The sequence below is a fragment of the Rhipicephalus microplus genome, unplaced genomic scaffold (genome assembly GCF_043290135.1).
Source record: "Rhipicephalus microplus isolate Deutch F79 unplaced genomic scaffold, USDA_Rmic scaffold_15, whole genome shotgun sequence".
In the NCBI taxonomy this organism is placed as follows: domain Eukaryota; kingdom Metazoa; phylum Arthropoda; class Arachnida; order Ixodida; family Ixodidae; genus Rhipicephalus; species Rhipicephalus microplus.
Window position 1 is genome coordinate 18,846,279 of NW_027464588.1, and position 14,646 is coordinate 18,860,924.

The following is a 14,646-nucleotide window of genomic DNA, read 5'->3' on the forward strand; positions in this document are numbered from 1 at the left end:
GCAGGAAAGGGTTAATTGAGAGGGCGGTGAATGACTGAATCGGGTGCATCTGGCTGACATTGATTAAATTGAGGAGGCACTACACTTGAAAGCGCATGGCCACAGATAGATGCCCTTCGCTTGCGGTCTACAGACTTCTACAGAGGGGTGTCAGTGCTTCCATGTTAATGCATACGAAAACGGCGGAATGAGAGCATCCGTTTTTTCAATGCATAATAATTCACATCACACTCGGTAACGAGGAAGCGCATAAAGTGGCCAGAGGGTTAGCGAACGGGGTCGTGCTTTCATTGGAATCGAGCTCCCCGATAGGAGAGGCAGTGACCTCCAAGAACGAACTTACGAATATGTATAAAGATGACAGGAGATTATATCCCATACCAAACAGCAACCTCGCAAGCGCGCAGACCACTATCCTCCTCCGAATTCAAACAAACTGCCAACCACTCCTCACCGCTTAGCCATATTCACAGGTGGTGAGGTTGAATCAACATGCAAAAATTGCGACAAAAATGTCATAGAAAACCAAAGTCGCATCCTCTGGGAATGCGAGGGCCTTCCCCCACCCAGAGAGTTTCTGCCACCTCCCTCCGAAACGACATGGGAGACCTTAATACGGTCCCCCGACAAAAAAACTGCTGAAAGCAGTGATTGCGTGGGCACAAGAGGTCGCCGCAGACAATCGGCCAGCTCGAAACCCATGAAATTTCTTTTAATAAAGTTGTATCCTCCTGCTCCTCTACAGCTCAGGGTGATGGTGCCCACATGTCTAAGATAAGATAGTCTATAAGAAAGTCTAGACATAGAGAACAAATTTAGTTAAAAATAAAAAAAAACCCGGTCCGGGCCTACTAAAAAAGCCTATTCATCAGACAGACTTAGAAGTTGCAAATAATGGAGAAGTGTCTTCATGATGTCCGGCGAGGAGTCCGCCAGGCACTCCTCCAGGGTCGCAGGTCTTAAGTTTATAGGTATGTGCTTGAGGCTCTCGGCCAAGGCTGCGCGACCACCCGGACAATCCCACAGAACGTGAGCATTATCCGGGAAGCCACCACATGTCACGCAAGCAGATGATCCGTCTTTTCCTTGTATGTAGTGTTGAATGTGTGGTGTCATTAAAGAGTGAGTTTGGGCACGCCTTATCAGGGAAGCCTCGCGTCTCGTCATGAAATGAGGAGGATCGGGATAAACTCTGCGATTGTTACACATCTCATCTAATCATTCGCGCCTCTCTAAACGTGCCATAGCAAGTAATTCGGTGCGTTTCAGTGAATCTGGCCACCACAGAGGAGGGCCTGGGAGATTTACGCAGGACATGGCGTGTGCCACTTCATTCCCTCGGATCCCCGAGTGACCAGGTATCCACTGTATACAAACACGTAACGAAGGGTGGTCAGCTAAGTGCTTCATAAGTTTGTTGTAATGCGCGTCTGGAATGTCACCTGTCGCGAGGGCTCGACAAGCAGCTTGGCTATCTGTGCGTGTCAGTAAATTACGGGCATTTGGATGGGGCATGGTAACTGCTTCCACTATGGCCGTGATTTCTGCAATGCATTACGTACTAATGTTGTAATGGAATCCCCATGACAGTGGTAGTCCATCGGAAGCTATTCACGTTCGAAAACCCTCGCCGGTATGAGACGGAGATGCATCCGTGTACAAGATCCACTCTCTTGTGGTTTCTTGGAGATGTTGTACTCGTGATTTACGTCGTCCTGTTTGGTTATCTCGAACCATGTGCCGCGGAACTGGTTCGACGGTGATCTGGTCGAGCGTCGCCCAAGGGGGCCGGGTTGCTTCAAATGTGACAGGTGCAGATATGTCGAAGCCTAATTCACGAAGTAGGGCGTACCCTTGTGGGGAATGTTTGAGGCGCGTGAATTGTGCTTCACGTTGAATTTGGGCCAACTCATTGAGTTTTGGTAGGATCGCAGTTCCTTGAACCCTGTTAGACTTTGCATAATGAGGGGTACCCAGTATCGTGCAAAAAATCTGACAAAGCAGGGTCTCGAGCTTCGATTTTCGGGTCTTGGTGATGTCACTATATGGATATGGATACATGACACGGGGAATGGCTAAAGCTAGGGTCATGTGCCTGGGTTGGTGTTCTTTGATGCCTCTCAACTTTCACGTTGTGCGTTTCAAAAGACGGTGTACTTGCTGTAACTGCTGTATTGAATGTCGGAGCCACTCCTTTGACTTGCCGTAATCTCACAACCAGAAGTGCGTTTCAAAAGACGGTGTACTTGCTGTAACTGCTGTATTGTATGTCGGAGCCACTCCTTTGACTTGCCGTAATCTTGCAACCAGAAGCTTAGCACTTTGATGCAGGGCTTCCTGGGAATAGGGTCGTTTTGTATGGAGAGTGTAACGAGTTGCCGGTCTTCCTGAGCGTTTGGAAGCTACCCACTTGTTACGACGGTAAACTCAGATTTGGCACTGGATAGAGTGAGCCCTCTTTCTTCAAGGTATCGAAAAGTCGTGTCAATGGCCGACTGCAGCGTGTGTTGTATTTCTGATGGGGAACCCCTTCCGGCCCAAAGGGTGATGTCATCCACATATATTGCTATTTTTCAATCTTGGCGCCACCCACTGTTTGCGTGAAGTGATCATATGTCTGGTGTAGGCTTACTCCAGCATACGAGTGCATTCCAGTTGCGAGCATAATCATGCCTGCAACACGCATACACTAGAAGAAACTCTGGCGCTAGTGTCTGTTGGAGCTGCAACGCAAGGCGCCTCAGCGAGCATGGGAACGATGGGTAGTACACAAATTTGTCTAATCTTCGTACTTCGGGACTGCTTTTGGCTCCATGTGTGTTCGTGTGCCTTGAAGCTGTTTTCTTACGATACAAAAATGAGCAAATGTTCAGCGCTGGCACTTAACCACCTTATTTTTTTAGACTTACCTTTCCGAATCCGGCCACAAAGTTCAAAAGGGGTGAATCTTTCTTTCAAAACAAAAGTGAAACACAGCAATAAACGAAGCCGCAAGTATGAGTCGCCGCCCGCAAGTACGAAGACTAGGCAATTGTGTGTACTACCCATCATTCTCATGGTCGCTGAACGGTCGCAGCGCCAGAGTCCCCTCTAGTTAATTTTGGGAAACTCTATGGCAACACACACCCCGGATCTGCCTCCATCGCGTGTAGGGGCACCTGTAGTGGTAAATTACCGAGTAAAGGACAAGATCTTATGTCAATGTAAGGGTCAGCCTGTCCCAAACCCTGAGCACACACTCGAGACCATCGTTTATAACCGAAGGAGCGAAAATACAAATGTTTTTGGGGTAGAGAGGAGTGGGGGGGGGGGGGGCACGCGCCGGCCTGGTGCGCCACCCCGTAACTATGCCACTGTTTACCACCCCTAAATAAAAACGAGGGAAAACAAGTTTCAGCGGACATGACGGCCTGAAGAGTCGTCGAGCAAGGAATGGTGCTGCAGCCACAGCTTGACCCAGACAGTCTTTATTAGAGGCAGCAAATCTTTATTTTTAGCAGAAATGTTGAGAGATAGACACTCATAAATAAGTAAGAAAAACGATTGTGGTACTGACAAAGACGTGTTGTCTAAACGCGGGCTCTAGCAACAAACCTTGTTTGGCGACTACGAATCATGTTTTTCTAGAGGAAATTTGAAGGCCGTACTGCAGGAACCATGGGTCTTCTCTCGGCTTTATTTTCAGCACTTCACTGCACGCACGAACATCCGGCAGATGGAGCCGTAAACAAAGAGTTGGAACTGGGATCACCCACACTAGAACACATCGCTGAAAACTTCCGCATCTGTGCCATAGATGCCTGGATGCAAGGCGGTATTTTTATTTTTGTGCATCTGCATACCATGCGGCTACAATGCACGTCAAAACTGCTGCGTGCCTTCAGGAGCGGCCGAGATTGTTGTCATAGATGAGTGCGGCTGCTGCAGTTGAGCTATGGATTGGTGAGTCATATCCAGGGCAAGGCCGATTTGCGAACCTGAGGACCCTCCCCACGATGGCTGCTGCTGCTGTCCAACTGTGTGCTGCTGTCGCTGTACGGGTTGCTGTTGTTGCTGCTGCACCATGAGTCGAGGGTGGTGCCTGCGAGTTGTCATGTAGGTGGGCAGTTATTCTAGGTCTGTTTTTTTTACCTCGACAAAGTCAGAGAGCTCGTTTCGCAGATATGTTGTAGTCGGCGTCAATGGCGGTGAGTGAAAAATTATCTTGTGCGCGACTGAAAAATAAAAAAATGCAAATAAAATAGAATAATTTAAACATTCCGAGTCTGAGGAACATGTAGATCGAACCCTAGCTACCACGAAGCCACGATATATGTTGAAACAGTTTAAAAAATGAACATGAATTTCGTACAGATGAAAGGAGTTGACGCATCATATATATTTCATGGAAGAAGCGTAAGATCACGCCAGCCATCAAAAGTTGTGGATTGTGCAAATAGTGGGTGTTTTAAAAGCCAGCACATTACGAAGCGCTTAGACACAGTTAATGATCAACAGCTGAACAATAAACAAAAGGAAGGGTTCACGTGTTGCCTTACGGACCCGTAGGCATTCAACGATACTTTTAAATGGCTAATTTTCAGCGCACAGTCATTAGTTTTCTTACAGCACGGTCAAGGCTTGCACTGAGACCGAAGAAGGTTGGCAGTTAAGAAGGCGATGTAAACGAGGCCCTATTAACCTTTCGCGACTTACTCTCAAAGCGGAGGTCAACAGCAGAACCATAAACAAAGTGAACAGCTGTGAAGGGTTCACGTGTTGCCCTACGGATATAGAGACTGGAAGGTTTTCCTAGTGTCCGGAGCGGGCGTCTCTTAACCAGCGCTGCTGAAAGCAGTTTGGATGAGTGGAACGGTGGCCGGGTGGTGGCGCTGGGTGTCGGTGGCGCGCTGTCAGCAGCGGCTCGCGCAGCAGTCGAGGGCGCGTAAACGTATACCTTTCTTCGGTGTGGTTAGCACGTGCGTTGTTGGCGTGCTCCTTGTTTCTTCCCTGTGTGCTCAAGACACGATGTGAGGCAGCGTTTTGAACCGTTGTGTGCGCCATAATGCCATCTAAAAAGGCAAGTACGTGTTTCGTGCCGCTTTGTAAAGGTGGATACAAGTCGTCAACACAAAAGGTATCGTTGTTCCGTGCTCCAACCGACCCTGCTCGCTTGAAGGAATAGGCAAGAAATATCAAGCGGGAGGACAAAGTTTTGGATAACACCTGTGTTGTCTGTTCGCGCCACTTAGATGAACGATTTATCCGGAAAAAGTTTACGCACGTAATCAATGGACAAACTGTGCAACTTGACCGTGAACGTCCAGTGCTTACAGAGGACGCCGTCCCTACTATATTTCCTGATGCTCCTTCGTATTTCACGAAGCAGGTGCCGAAGATAAGGAAAGCTATAGACTTCGGTAACACTGAAGCCGCACCGGCGAAACGAAGTGCTTCCAACACCGACGTTGATGTAGTCGTTGAGATGGATGTCTGCCCGGAGGAAACGCCACAGCCACCCAAGCTGCTTGGGGACATCATTTTGCCGTCCCCATTGTGCAGCAAGGTTGTCTTGCCAAGTGAGCCTACAGCCCTCTGTTTCGCCTGGCACACAAGCTCAGAACCCGGCGACTTGCGTGTTATGAAACACGTTACGATTTCAGCGTGCACAGAAGCCACTGCGGCGCAGGAAAACTCATTTCTTTGCACCGTGTTCTGCCGCGGCATTAAGACAGATGAACTGCCTGTAAATAACGAGTGTGACGCTGCGGAGGCGCTGAAGAAGGCCGATGGACTGAAACTTTACCCAGGATGTGGCATTGAGCCAGTAGCAAGTGGCCAGTGCGTGAAGTTTGGTGCAGCACACTTCGCAAAGAACTGCCTGGTGACCAGCCCCTACGGGAAACCCTGTTTGCGCTGTAAATACACTCGGAAGCTGGTGCAGAATCACATGTACAGGCTGAAGAAGAAACGCAGCACAAGCTTCAAACAGCGGTTGGCCAGAGTCGCTCGAGTTTTTCCGAATAAAAAAAAAGCTGACAAAGGCACGCAGAAGGCTGGAAGATCTTAGGATAATGAACCAGAATATCGCTAGTTCAACCTTGGATGAGAGGATCGAAGGTCAGCCTCCCAAACAACGCCTTGCTGTGAAAACATGCTTTGATGCTGCCTCCAGAAAGTCGACCAGGGGCATGGTGTACGACCAACTCTGGGTTTTGGAGTGTATACTCATGCGCATAAAGAGCCCCAAGCTTTATGAGCACGTGCGGAGGCATGAGATACTGGCTCTGCCCAGCAAGTCCTGTTTAGACCGACACATGGCCGGTTTTAAGAGTTCGTTTGGCTTTAACCCATATAAGCCCATTGTCCTACATGTAAGACGCTGAGACTTTTCAGTGTAACTCGAATGTTTTTTCTGTAAAAAAACGGTAGCACAACCTGAGATGTGTTTATGATTCCAGGTCCTCGTCACATGCAAGTCTAGGTGATCACTGGTGTACAAATAGCTACGTGCTTGCATTCACAAAATGGCTATATCGCGTGCGTGTAGCTGAGCGCCATACCGCAAAAAAACAACATAAGTGATATCGAGTCAAGTTGTTCTTGATGCTGCTGATATTTTTGTCCGTTGTTCGTCAGTTATCGGGTGTGCGGTAGCTTTAGTATGACCGAGATAGGCCCCAATGTTTCTTGTTCGCAGTGTGTCAAACATTGGTGTCCTACATATAGGATGGCTTGAAAACCATTTTTCATTTTTCGAAAAAATTTTTTTTCATTGAAAGCCTTATGTTTTTTGAGGTCGTAGAAGCAATCATTTCAGAGAAATGAATTAGTTTTGTTAATTTTATGAAGTTTGGGCATATATGGGTTAATGCCAGCGTTTTCGAGGCACTGAAGAAGAAGACTGAAGGCATGGGTGCACACAGCTGCCATGGTGGTCTTGTGTTCGACGAAATAAAACTCTCAGAGAACATCAGTGTGAAGACCTCTGGAGAACTCAGCGGCTTTGTGGACCTCGGCCCATTTACTGAAAGCAACGAGACTACAGTGAGTGACCACGGCCTTGCCATCATGTTTCAGCCTTTCCAGGGTGAGTTCTCTGTAGAGCATGTGATGATAGTATAATCTTTTTCACGTTTTGATACTTTATACTTTGGAACTAAATTGTGCTGCACAAGCATTTCTCTTTGCAAAGTTGTTGCACTTAACAAAGCCCTTTTATTTCCTTTTTCAGAAAACTGAACCCAGATCCTAGGGGTTTTCTCTTCCAAGGGAAACGTGAAGGCGAACATTCTTTCGAAAATTCTTCTGGAGGCCACAATTCTGGCTGAGAAGTCTGGCCGTTTCGTCGACTACTGGACCAGTGATGGGGCTCTTTGGAATCGCAGTTTATTGAAACTGTTTGGGATCAAAGGTAGGCCAATTTTGATCACGACACTTGTATTTAATCCCGTTGAGCCTGCTCAGTTGCCCTAAGTAAAAAAATTTTCTTACCTCTGCAGCATCCATCAAAGAAATAAAGTGCAAAGTTCTCCATCCAGTGGACGCAACAAGAAGCCTGCATTTTATCTCCGACTTTCCTCATTTGGTCAAATGTGTGCGAAATGCTTTCGTGTCAAAAGGTCTTCAAATTCCAACTGGTCATGCCCATGCCAATGTAATTAAGGAAGCCTGGAAAGAGGACCAGAATTCTCTAACACTGAAAGTTGTGCCACGCATTACCAAGTCTCACGTTCAGCCAAATTCTTTTGAGAAAATGCGGGTGAACTTAGCTTTTCAGTTGTTCAGTGAAGAAGTCCTTAAGGGGCTTTTTTCTATAAAGAACACTTGAACGAAACATTCCGAGCAGTCCAACCTACAGAAGAGCTTGTAAAGCTCATGGAGAAGCTGGTTTTTGTCATGACATCTAGAACACCATCGAAAGGCCTCCGACCAAGCTCGCCGAGTGCGCAGTTTCTCGACAATTTCATTGAATTTCTGGCTGAGTGGGAACAACACGCTGCTGAGCATGGTGGCGGGTTTTTGAGTCCAGGAACTGCCTGTGGGCTGCGTGTGACTTTGAAAAGCACGCGGTCACTTCTTTGCTACTTGAGTAGCTCTCTTGGTTTTAAATATCTCTTAACGGCAAATTTAAGCCAAGACAAAATGGAAAATGTGTTCGGCTTTGTAAGGCAGTCTTTCGAATGCAATGACCACCCATCACCGGAGCAGTTCTTGATAATAATCAACAGTCTGTCATTCTACAGCCCAGCACGGTCCCCTAAAAATGGGAACTCTCCCAAAGAAGTTGTCAGAGCACTTTTGGGGCCATCTGACCTTGGTAGAGAAAAGTCAGCCCACATATCAGCATTAATTGACGAGATTTTGGATGATGGCAACTTGGAGTGTGCAGAATATATGTTGCAAACACAAGGGCTGCTTGATCACAAAAGCTGCATTGAAAAGCACAGTGATTGCCGCCTTGTATTTTACATAGCAGGCTATGTTGTGAGAAAATCCCTCAAAAGATCTTCATGCCTTGAATGCGCTTCTTCTCTTTGTATTTTGCCTGTGCAAGCAGAGTGCAATGATAATGCTTCTTTTACGCGAGAATTTGATCATGCTGGGTTAATTTACCCTTCCAAGCCGGTCGAGGAGCTCGTTGGGAATCTTGAAAACACCTTTACTGTGTTCTTCAGCAGAAATGAGCTTCGTGCTGGAAGCATGATGGACTTTTTGCAGTTTTTGCATGGAGCTCAGCTGAAAGAAGTTGGGTGCAGCGAACACGGAAGGGATGTTACGAGGAACATAATTAGGTTCTATTCCCTGACCCGATTACACTTTTTTGCAAAAGCAAATAACCTGGAGAGGAACACTCAAACTGGCAAAAACAAAAACTTCTGAAAATGAGGCGATGTCAATAAAAACGTCTGCAGTTCAGCAAAGTGACCTAGCCTTGTACACGCACCGTCGTGCATACTTTTTTGGAGTGTAAAATGTTCTGTGCTCGTGTGTAATTTTTGTTTTTTGCTCGAAAATGTGACTGTTTGTTAAATTATGTATCTATTTCTTGCTTTGCTCCCAAAGATGGGAATGTGTGTTAATTTTCAAAATGTGTGATATTTGAAGTTTCATTTTGTAACGCTGCAATATATGCTCATTGACAATGTTGAATTCTGTTATGTTTGGGGTTGTTGTGTGGTAGTTTTTGTATTGAAAACTTCAGCTGTATTTCATAATTCGTTGCTTCCGCTAAGTTCCTAATAGTAGTAATATTTTAATTACTAGTCAGGGTGGCTGGAACCACGCGTACAGGGCCGATAAAGAAAAAACTGCCCCTCCCACTTGCTGCAGTGGCTTAGTGCATGGATAAAGCGTTGTGCTGCTGAGCACAAGGACGCGGGTTTAATTTCTGGCCGCGGCGGCCGCTTTTCTGAGGGAGTTGAAAAGGAAGAACCCCCGTGTGTTCGAGATTTCGGCGCACGTTAAAGATCCCCAGGTGGTAGAAATTAATCGGGAGCGCTCCACGAAGGCGCAGTTTCGGCACGTTAATCCCCGCAATCGAACTACCCCTTCCGATGAGGTTTGCGCACCCAAGCCGTGGTCGCGTAATGTGCGCTTGTCAAGCTCACAAGATCGCCATCGTGAGTGTATGTAATCGCATGTTTGAGTATTTTTCGTGTGTCTGCGGAGGACTTGTAGTGAGCGGCCAAAAAAATATGCTCGCACGCGAACAGCCGCACAAAAGCGCGCAGACGCCCACGAGAGCCGCGCGCCAGCGAGCCGTGGCGCCATCTACTGTGGATCATTGCAGACTACTTCGCTTCGGCGCGCCCCTTCCCGACTCTAGGAAAACTTTTCTAGCCTCTATACTACGGACGCGTAGGCATTCAACGATACTTTTAAACGGCCGATTTTCCGCTCACAGTCATTCGTTTTCTTATGGCATGTTTAAGGCTTGCACCGAGAACCGAAGAAGGTTGGCAGTTAAGAAGGCAATGTACACGTGGCCTATGAACCTATCGCGATCTACTTTTCAAGGTGGAGGTCAACTGTCCTGTGTGTTTTTTTTTCGACCATCAATGCATAGTAAGGTGTGTCTGTGCAGATCTTTGGGAAGTATGAAGGTCAAGGTTAAACCTCGTATCATTTTGGGATGATTTATTTAGCGCATAACAGGCACACTATATGCGTAAGCGACAATATTGTAACGATGTTGAAGGACTCGGGGTATAATAAAACGTATTTATTAAAGGGCGAACCTGTGCCCACAACTCAAAGGGACTATGGTCGTAGCACGTTACAGCAGAACGGCAAGATGTCTTCTTCTTCTTCTTCTTCTTCTTCTTCTTCAAGAAGAGTCCCAAGCGCGTGGCACACATCAGCAGGGGCCAGCTGGGTTCTCGTGCTATCATCATCATCTCTGCGCAACACTAGACGGCGCCCATGTATGTCTCTGTGCGCGTGGTGATGGGCGCGTTGTTTGAATGCAGGCACTATGTCGTGGCAATATTACCACTGGTGTTCTTTATAAATAGTGCTGCTAATGATTGAATCTTCTTCTTTTGTATAAAGTGAACGAATTTTCCAATTTTATTAGGTGAATTTTTTCCAGCTACTTAGAAGCAGCTTTATAACATTCCTAGCATTATATTTTGGTCTAACCTAAATCGGCACAATCAAGGGTCGTCCACCACCCAAATTGCGTGGTTGATTGCTAATAATATCACATTTCTGTAGCTAGTTTTTATGATTTTCTGAGCAGCTGTCTGACTAGACAATAAAAGAAGCGAAATATTCTTCTTTTTTCTTCTAACAAGGGGAGGTAATGAAAAGCACGAGAGGGGACTAGCAATTTGAATGCATCATCATCATATGTATATTAATTTACCTTGTCTTGTGCCAGTGAATTCCGGGGCATGCCTTCAGTGTTCTAAATTTTATGACACCGCCTAATCATCCGCCACACTTGCAGGCACCCCATTTTTTTTTCAGCTTCATTCTGCATACGATAGCCAGCTTTATCTTCTCAAGCTCCTTTGCTTCTCCTCACAAATTTTTCCATGTTCAATTTCAAGGTCAGGAAAGCAGGAAATGCGTAGAAACCGCACTCCAGGTGATAATATAGACAGTATGATGTAAAGAAAACTGACCGGTCAACAGCACGCCCACAAAGGGGTGGTTGGTTTGAGCCGCTGGTTTCGGGCTCCTGAAATGACGTTGGCGTTCCCGGCAAAATGAGACCACCTACACGGCCCGAGTACGGGCCGCGCAACGCTTTGCAGGGCTGCGCACCAGTACCCGTGCAGCAAACCTGCGTCGAGTAGGCATAGGGGAGGGAGGTAATCGCATGGGAGACCGCGAGTTCGCACGGCTGGAAGGGTCCGCCCATATCCTGGTGCTGCGTGGCCTGGGCCGTCGCTGGTGAGTAGAGCGTTGCTTCCACAGCGCTGGAAGTGGCAGCTTCAGTGAACCTCCAACGGGACCCTGAAAGAGGTCAGCATGCGTCACTCGTTGCTTGGTGCATCCAAATCCAGTACCCCAAGCCACATGCTCATTTAGCCCTGCAGTGGAGTTCGGCACGGTGGTTCACTGTTCACGGTACTCATCTGATCACCCGAAGGATTCGGATTAGATCTCAGCCGTGGCATTCGTGTTTAGGTGGAGGCGAAATGGTGTGTGCCACATTTGGGCAGGAGTACACCAGATGGTCGATATTTCTGGAGCTATGCGCCATGGTGTCCCTTACAATGGCACCGTGGTTTTGGTACATAAACCCCCAGATATTACTACGCTGGTGCTTCCCTGTGGTGCAGAACGCCTTTGTTCAGAATCAGTATGGGCGACCAAGTGGTCTCGTAACATGCCAGCGTGTTCGGCTGTTTTAAACGAGCATAACCTGAACAATACAGAGACCCGCCGCGGTGGTCTAGTGGCTAAGATACTCGCCTGCTGACCCGCAGGTCGCGGTGTTGAATCCCGGCTGCGGCGGCTGCATTTTCGATGGAAGTGAAAATGCTGCAGGCCCGTGTGCTCAATTTGGGTGCACAAACACCAGTTGGTCGAAATTTCCGAAGCCCTTCACTGTGACATATGGTTATTTTGGGGCGTGAAACCCCACGTATCAATCGTGAACTATACAGATGCATTGACGTCATCTTGTTATAAAGCTCGATCGGCTTATCTCCAGTAGCGCAGTGGAAGCTCCGATTCGTACGGGGAATATCATGCGCTGAAGTCAAGCACATAAGCGCTGTTGTAGTCAGATGTCTGCCTGCTTCTTGCAGCAGTTAAGATTTCTGGACCTGCGAAGAAAGATGACCAATAAGATTTAGTGTGGTCAAGTCGTCGATGCGCTGGCGCCGCGAACGTGCGGTACAGTGTAGCAGTGAGAGAGGCTCGATGTCGACGTTCATATGCCGCAATCACAGTTCAAAAAGCAGCAATTTGATTTGAAACATGGTGTGAACGTATTATTCTGGATTGATGCCCTTTTTAAGCATAATTCAAGTTTATGCGCTAAAGTGGGACAACTACGAGAAAACAAACACCAGAACTCGTGTCACTCCCTCGTTTGTCCTTATATGATTTTCTGCATTAGAATATACTGATGCATATGTATCAACGTGGTAGTCTTTCGGTCTTCCTTCCTAACTCTACAGAAGTTTTATTGTCGTCTTGGTGATCTAGTGACTTCAACAAGCAGGTGATTGAAAACGCTTGAGCGAGTGCTCAGTACGAGATTCAGGCTGCTATTCGCAAGTCCAACTGAGCGCTCGCCACCTAGCGGCCATGTCTGTAAACGGCGCTACCTGGGAGAACCGTTAAAGGAGATGTGACCACCTTGCGTGTGTTGAGACGTGGCCGAATAGTTTCTGTCTTTTCGCCATACTGCATGCACGAGCCCGAAATAGTAGAAAGCGATGTTCAGAAACTGTTGCACTGTATCGCAATGCGTGGTATCGTGGGGGAGAGATGGCAACGTATCGTTCTGTCACTTCCTTACGCTTGCAGACACGCACGAAAGGGAACGGTGCAAACCGAAAACTTGCGCATTGGGAAGAAGGTGATGGCCACTACAGTAGTTTGTTCTAGTTACTTCGCTTGCGATGACTTAATTCTGCTCGGTGGGTAAACCATTATTGAGCTTGTGTGAATTTTTATCAATATCTGGCCTTCTCTAAGCGTGGAGTCATTTATATAAGCAAACGCTTTAGGAAGTTTGGTGCGTTACACGTGTGACTGTATTTTTATCATATGCTTGTTTTCTGTGCAAGCCGTAGTGCTACCCATTTTCAAATCAAGCTGCTGTATTCATTTCTCCCGATTTTTTTTATTTGGCATACACAAACGCACGCACAAAGGTCGCGCTTGTGGATTGCGTGCACGTATGTTCGTGCGTATATACGGCATGTCTGTCACGTTGCATTCGTAGCGTGCGTAGTGGACGTGCATATACCTGCTTTCAACATCATCTACTGCCAACATGAACAACAGAGTGTACAAAAGCACGCAAACCTAATCATTAGAAACCTTATAACATGGATCGGCGAATGTTCAATAGAAGGTACGATTTGCCTTACCTCAAGACACACCAGCAGAGGCATAGCTCCTTTATGTAAGAGTACGAACGAACGCTGCACTCTGCCACGCGCTGCTCACCGCTCGCGAGACGCTGCTTTTTTCTTATCAGGTGAACTGAATGCGTATTCAGCTTTTGATGGCAAAACAAAACTCACTGGGATACATAAAAGTGGCGGCAAAGGTCGCAGCGTACTTAGCTCAAAAACTGATAAGGCCTTGCCTGTAGCAGTGTAGCAACGAAGCGCAAAAGGACTGTAGTGCGTTTCGGAGAGAACCGTCAACATGAGCAGTGGCCATCTTCAACTTTGGGCTCGTTGAACAGGTTCTTCGTCTTCAAGTAAATATGTTTGCGTTCACCGAAAAGGCTGGGTGTTCCCACCCATAGCAGGATTATTTCCGCTCGTTCGCCAATAAAATTCTTTATGCCGATGAGAATTAAGCGGTCCGCTTTCACCTTCAATGAAGCAACGCGATCTGACGCCACAATAAAAAAACTTCAGCCCAGCGCCAAGGGAAACCATGGCGAAAGTGCCACGTTGACCCTGCTAGGCGTATCCATTTTTGCTTATTCGACCAGCATTGCCTGCACGCGGAGCGTTTTCTGCAGTTGTGAAAAGACAGTAATTGAGTTTACGTAATGTTGATACCGTCAATCTGTAACAGTCCCGCCGACATATATGGCAGGAGGCGTGTCGTCGAGACGTTCTGTCAGGTTAAGCGGTGCTCAGCAGGGCAATTCTTACAACGTCACACTCCAGTCATGTTCCTTCTTCAAAGACCTCATGGTAATTATTTGATGTTCTTTTTTTCGCCTGAGAACAACGATATGATTATGAGTGACAGCGCCATGGAGGGCTCCAGAAATTTTAAACATCTGGAAATCTTCAACGCGAACCTAAACCTAGGCACACGAGCCATCTCGCATTTGGACTCAGCCGAAACAGACCACCACTCTGTTTTCGGGTCAGCAGTCGAACACAATAACCACCAAAGTACCGTGGCGAGTTCTGACAACTTCGCAAGGATGATTAGCACGTGGAATACAAATTAATTACAAATAGATAAGCCACACAACAGCTTACGCAGCCATTGTCTCACCTGCGA